Genomic DNA, 7,539 nt, shown 5'->3' with positions numbered 1-7,539 from the left:
TCGAGGTAATCATATTTTTTTAAATGAATAACAACGGGGGACAATTCCAACCATTGTATGCTTTTCCCGAACCATTCCTTTTCTTGCCCTAAGTCAATTATAAGAACTGCACCACCCCACCCCTTTCTAGATGCAAGCTTACCTTCACCCATGTACCGATGCAAACTCTCCCCCCCCCCCCCCCCCCCCCCCCCCCCTCCCCCCCCCCTGGCGGGAAAAAAAATACTTCCAAAATCAAGGCATACCTCACATAATGCAACTACAACACAGAAGATTTGAATAATTTAAAGCTCCATTGTACAAAACAATTTTGATTGTCCCAGTACGCAAACTAAGTCTCCATGAAAGAAGAATAAAGGTGAGTATGCTGAGAGATGAAAGTCCTTATCATTTTTGTGAAATAATTCCAGTATGCTAGCTTAAAAGCTGTTGGGTCTGAAAATAGTTTAGGAAAAAGGAATATTTTTCAGTCGGTAAAACCCTTTTCTCCTTCCCTCCATCTTCTACACCTTATTCTCCACAACAATCAACTTCAGCTCCACCGGGGCATTCTTTCAGACTGTTAATGCTCTAGAACCAGAAGGATTATTTTTCTTGCAATTAGTTCTAGATATTATAAATCACGAACACAACTCTTCGCACTATGACACATAAGTTCCTCACTAGCTCAGGCAGTATTCGCTATATTTCCTCATAGAGACAATTTGGGATTCTGGAACTCCCTAAACACAAGGTCACCGAAATGAGGTCGCTTCCAACTGGAAAATAAAAAAAAAATACTCTGTGATCTCAATCACCAAAGCTTCAAACTTCAATCACGAATCAAATCGATTCATCGCGCACATTCGCACACGAACCTGTAATCAAACCGATCAAAGCAAGCAAACAACGATATAACAAACTAGTCAACCTAATCAAATCACAAACCTAGCAGCAGACAAAATCGCTCAACCGCTTCTCGAATCTCAAACCAATTCAGCTCATACTCCCATTTAATTCAACCAATACAGAACATCCATATAGTCTATTTAAACGCATGCAAGCATCGGCAGAATATAAGAAAGCACGAACCAGATTGCTGTTGCAACCGATCAGACCAAACACTTGATGGCAACCACATCATTGAGAGGAAGATAGATCGCCCTGTAGACGGTGGCGCTGGCGCCATAACCGACCTCCTCGCGAAGCTTGTAGTCCGAAGGATTCACTGAATAGCTCCTCGGGCCGGTCCCAACCTCCCCATTCTGGTAACCCTCTTAACGCCGTCGGTAAACCACCCTGTCCGATCGGCAAACCGGGTTCGCATACTAATCCCAACACTCCCGATATCTCTCTGTAATTCCGCACGGGCCCTATTTTCCCTTAGAATTCTGCGAGGATTTATCATTTCCTTGTGAAATTTCGTTCGAACCGTTGACCACCGAATCTATATCTAAATCTAATCTATATGACCCTCCTTGTAAAATAGTGGAAAACATTGCCCGAGGTTTTTTTTGAAACTAGGCACAAAACACTTTCTTGTATTTTGAAAAATGCACTTCTCAATTTAAATATTATTTGTACTTACTTTTTTCACATGCTTTGATCATCTAAATTTTACATTAATTCCTCCAATCATTAATTTCAAAATGAAGTGTGAAAATAATTTAACAATTGAATTGCAGATAAAATATATATATATCATATACCTATATTTTAAATAATTATTTTTGATAATACGTTAAGTTTTATAATATATTCAATTTATAAATGTTATGAGAAATAATAATAATAATAAAATAATAATAATAATAATATTTTATCAATATATGAGTTTCATCTAAACTCAAAATATTTTCTTATTTAATGCAACAATGTGCCCCGCTATATCAATAACTCTATTGTGTTTCGTGATCAATACAAGTACTACGTATTAATGAGAAGATATAATAATAAAAATTAATTCTGATAGATAACCTCAATTAATATTATAAATTCTACGAATGTGTATAACTAAGAAGTTTTGCAAATAGATTGCGTAACATATTTCACATGACATTAGTGAAAAATAAAATAAATTAAAAACATACTTATATATTAAAGTCAGACTCATTGCTCTCATATACCTCAAAAACCATATATATAATTATCTTGATTGATTTTTAACTTTGGACTCCTATAAAAACGGTTTATTTTAAAACGTTGTAGTTAATTTATTTGCTCGTATATTGGGGGGGGGGGGGGGGGGGGGGGGGGGGGGGGTGGGTGATTCCACATCTCTCCATCCCTGTCTCTCCTATGTTAAACAGTAAAGGTATGCTCCCTAATCTCTCTCTATCCATCCAAATGCCCTTATTTTGCGGTCTAAGTTTCAAATGCCTATAATTAGCATTACAACGCTTCAAAATGAAATCACTTAACAAAAACAAACACAAAAAATCATATATGAAATACAAGTCGTTTAAAGCACACAAGCCATAATATCACAATGGAATCTCCCGCTCGAATGCAATGAAGTCCATGTATGAATTTCTTTAATTCTTCATCACTTTTCTTCTCTATGAAGTGATTTTCTCCTCCATTTAATACTGCATATGGAGTTTGAATATCAAATTTTTAGGTCTTGATTATAAACCCATATCCTACTTATCGTGATAAAAACAAGTAAATATTTATTTTTGTTATTTGTTCGTATGATATTTAGAGGTTTTGATTTCTGTTAATTATTAATTTTAATACTATAAATATTTATATCATCACATCATTTTGATATATGGATTATGGAGCAGAGGAGCATAATTGAAATATTGCAGTATCCAAACAATAAACTACGCGCAACATGAATCTTCCTGCAAAGTATACTTTCTTTTATTTTATTTTATTTACGTCATTTGGAAAAATTACTTATTACTATTATTATATTATTCATTGGTTATTGGGTAGTTGTCAATACCTAACAAAAAAAAGTGAAAAGAAAGGAATGGAATGGGAAGAATTAATATGATCGAGACTTTTGATTTTGAAATTTATTTTGTGTGAAATTATGATTTTTGAAACATTTAACGCGGATATATCAAATATTTATTGGGTTTTACATAATTGTTTTAAATACTAGAATATGGGTATTAGAAACCTTTGAAAGGAATTTATATTCATGGGAATATTATGGATCGGTATTAAAATTATATATAATTTCATATGATGTTGCTATTTAAATATCTTATTGAAATGCTTGAGATTATGAAAGGGCATATCCATTTTTTGTACTCTATACTTAGTTTTACTTCAATTATTAAATTTTTGTGTCTTTTTGAAGTCAGATTATTTTATGCATTTTCAATACATTCCATTTTTATGTGTTTAAAAAAGTTATGAATGTTGGTTGTGAAATACTTCTCACACGCCTTAGGTTAAACTTCACAATTGAACTTGTTTATTTTTTATTTATTTATTTATTTATTTATTTATTTTTGAAGTCCCTTCCTTCCTGCTGATTCACAGATCTCTAACTAGTTGACATATTAAAATAAAACATTGAGGCTCGAGAAGCCTCCAAACTCTTATTCCTAAATTCTAGAATTTTTTATTTTAAAATTTTAAATTAATCTCTCATTGGTTGATATTTTTCTCTCTTGAATGTTGTTGGCTACATGTTTTTTTAAAAATAATAATTTCAATCTCTCTATTGACCCAACAAATCAATTTATCTCTCTCATCCCCACACAAATCTCCCTTCCTTCTCTTTCTATCTCTATCTGTCACCCGAATCCTCTGCAATCTCCTCTCTCTCTCTCTCTCCCTCTTGCTTACTCACACCACACACACACACACAAAAAATACTCTTATCTATTCAATTGATTTTGCAAAATCTTCACACAAATCCTCTGCTTCCTAAATTATGGTGGCAAGTCGCCATAATTCTTTGGACACTTCATGGTCATTCTCATTCACACTTTGAACACGAAACTAATTTTAATACGAGGAATATTGCTTTTATTTGATTCACCTTCGCCTCTCCCTCTCTTTTGTCTTTCTCATGTTGTGAGTAGCAACCATCAGAAACCCTAAACTTTCACTCGCATTTAAGGGTAAACTTTAGAGATTGGCAAACCCTAGTACTACACTTTATGTCCTCTTTGTTTTAGTTATATTTGTACCTATGATGAATAACTTTTAATTTTAGTGACTCTTTAATGGATATTATGATGGGTAGATCATTATAGTTCAATTTTAAGCTTATTTATGAAGGTATATTCCATGCAATAAGTGAGTCTCTACCAGAACAAATTATTAGTTATTTGTTTAATGAATAATCAATTATTATATATTAGTGGTTATAAATATTATTAATCAATTTAATGTTACTTGTTATACAAATTTAATTCAATTATTGTCAATGGTTACGAAAATTTAATACAATTAATATTAACAGTTATAGAAATTTAATAAATTTATTATTAGCAATTATAAAAATTAATACAATTAATATTAGCAGTTATAGAATGTTTTAATACATTATTATTGGTGGTTATAAAAAAAATTATTTTTATTATTAGATTTTACTTCACAAATCAATGGAAGGATTTCACTTACATGTGTTACAAATTTAAGTGTATAATTTGAAATACTACCAAATAAATTGTTTTATTTGATTTTTTTTTAGGGAGAATTAAGCACATCAATCAAAACTCTAGAGTAAGAATTTATATTAAGTTACTCTAAACTTTATGTCTAATTGCAGTACAAAAAATCTATTTTCAATACAATCCTAGAGTAACTTTGCTATATATTTAAATTTATAAGTTAATTTTAGAATTTGCATTTTTAATTTGTGCATATCGTACAGTCTCTGCTAGTAATCAATGTAAGAATGGATGTTGATTTCAATATTAGATAGGATACAATACTTTGCAGATGAAGTGTTAAGTGATCACAAAAATAAAACTATTAGAGTGCTCCAACCAAAAGGTATTAACATAATAAAATTCTTCCTTGTATTTCCAAATGAAAATTTTGTTTGAGAGATTGTTAAATTGAAACAAATTAGAAAAAAACATATATTGAAAAAAGGAAATGTAATTATAACTAAATTGTGGAAAGTATCAAATGTAACTTAAATTAAAAAGTGAAGAGTGAATAAAGAAATTAAGTAATAATTATTTGAACATAATTAAAAGATGAAATAGTTGGAAATATTGAAAGATTCAAATCATTTAATAAATTTCAAGCAAAATATGTTACAATATTGTTAATCTCTACAATCATATAGATATGTTACATATTTCAAATTTAAAAATAAAAAAAAAATCAAGAAAAGGTCATGCAAGAAAAAAAATGTTCCAGCTTCTGCCACATGAGCATAACTCAGAATAATTCATCCAAGTGACAAATCCTCATTATACTAACTCTGTCAGGGGAGTAAGGATAGAATAGTGAGAATTGTAGTAATTATAGAAGGAAGGAGGAAAAGGAGGTGAAAAGAGAAATATTAGAAGATGTTGTGCAAATAGGGCCTCTTCCAACAATGTGCAGTAGAATGACAAAATTGTTGTAAAGGATCACACATACACTTGCAACAATATCAAATGGTGAAATATAGAATCATTCCACAATCATAGAAATATAAAGAGAGTAATAATAAAGGCAATGACACCAAGAATTACATGGTTCGGCAAAACCTACATCCACGGAAACAATTGGCAAGGGATTTACTATGAAAATCAAAGATACGCACTCAATGATCTTCTCTCCTTCTCTCCTTCTCTCACCCCTCTTTCACTCTCTTACCTGTCAAAATATGCCCACAATATATAGCAAGCCCTCAGAGGTTTCCCTCCGAATCCTCAACCATCACACCGTTTACATTCAAAATTTAAATATTTTCTCACAGCCCAGTAACCACTCGTCGATGAGAACAGAGCACTTGTTGAAGAGTCTTTGAACTTTAAGATTTTCTGGCTCTCGGTATCTCCTCGTCGTCAACAAGTCTTTGCTGCTGCCCTGCACTAAGAACTCATCCATATGTTTTTCTCTCTTTGTTTATAAACTCCAAGTATAAGAGCCACACCATAAATAACAATTTCCACCTTAGCAATTATACGCCCCTTAGGAGAACCCAAAAAACATATCTGACTGCTCCACCTTGAACTCGGAATGCTCGATTGGGACCATCTTCCTTCTAGCACTTGGAGACATGCACCTTGTCCAAGCAACATTGAACTTGTCGATGGCAGTTTCATCTTTTACCATCAACCCCGATACAGCTGTAGATGTAACACCCGAAGACTTCACCCATGGCTTCTAATAAGACCTTCCCACAACAATAAACACAAAAGCTGCTGCAACTCTTATATCACCAAAGCCCCCTGCATAGTCTTCAACAAAACTAACAACTGATGGTCCACTTTATTGCCTACTAAAACACTCCATTAAACAATCATGGAGGACCTTTGACATATCACAAACATCACAACCCATCCTTGGGTACCAAACAGTAGACATTCCATATTGATTCTCCATAGAACCCCCTTGAGACAGCAAATAAAGTCTCCCTACAGTTTTGTCCAAAAAGCCACCCTCAGATAACACCAATCCCCCTGAAGCTTTGTCCTCAAAACCACCCTGAGATAATACTAATCTCCTTGTAGTTTTGTCTATGCGAATCAGCAAACCAAGACCCATCTTGGTCGTACCCAACACATTCATGTCAAAACCTTTCAACATAGTATCCAACTAATCAGCCTCAATCAAAGACTTTTCAGCCAATAACATGTTATTCACACACAACAGATACATCAATCCACGACATCCTATCACCCTCTTCCAAACTGGAAGCCTCACCAACTCACTTGAGTAGTGGTCTGATGGTGCACATGGGCCCGCCGTGATTCTACTGGTCTCCCAAACTGAAACTCCTTGCAATGTGAATTATGTCATCTCTGCCTTAGTCTGTTGCTCCACCTATATCACATGTCCATTCATACCGTGATTCTGTTAACCCGAGATAGATTTCCCTACATTTTTGCCTTGAGTCTCTAACTCCACCTGAATAACATGATTACTATTATCGTAGTTTTCTAGCATTTGTTTTTCTTACTTTCCCTGAGTATGCTGCCCCTTGACTATATCACCAAAAGTCATGTCCTCGATCACGCCTGGTTTGCCATAGGATCACCCAGCTTGCACCCACCTTTTTTATAACCCAAAAAGATGTATTATCTAGAGATAATACCAAGCCTAGATCCTACATCACTAGAATAGTGCACCAGTGGACATCCACTCACAATCGAGCAGTCTACCGCAAAACCTGCCCACAATTCACCTACAACTCTCCCATCTAGCGATAACTTTGGCAATCAGTCACATGAGAAACACGTCATACTCACTGACTTCATTAAGAAGTACCATGCAAGCTCTGCATATGATCTACCCTGCTCACAAACGTCTTGAATGAAACCAGCGTACTCAATCCCAATATTTGACTTAAGAATCTCTCTTCCTATCTGGTTCTCCACCTCAGCCACTGCATGAAGTACACCAAGACCCTTCGTGATAATCCCA

The sequence above is a fragment of the Malania oleifera genome, chromosome 6 (assembly GCF_029873635.1).
Source record: "Malania oleifera isolate guangnan ecotype guangnan chromosome 6, ASM2987363v1, whole genome shotgun sequence".
NCBI lineage: Eukaryota > Viridiplantae > Streptophyta > Magnoliopsida > Santalales > Ximeniaceae > Malania > Malania oleifera.
Note: the sequence above shows the minus strand (reverse complement) of the source record.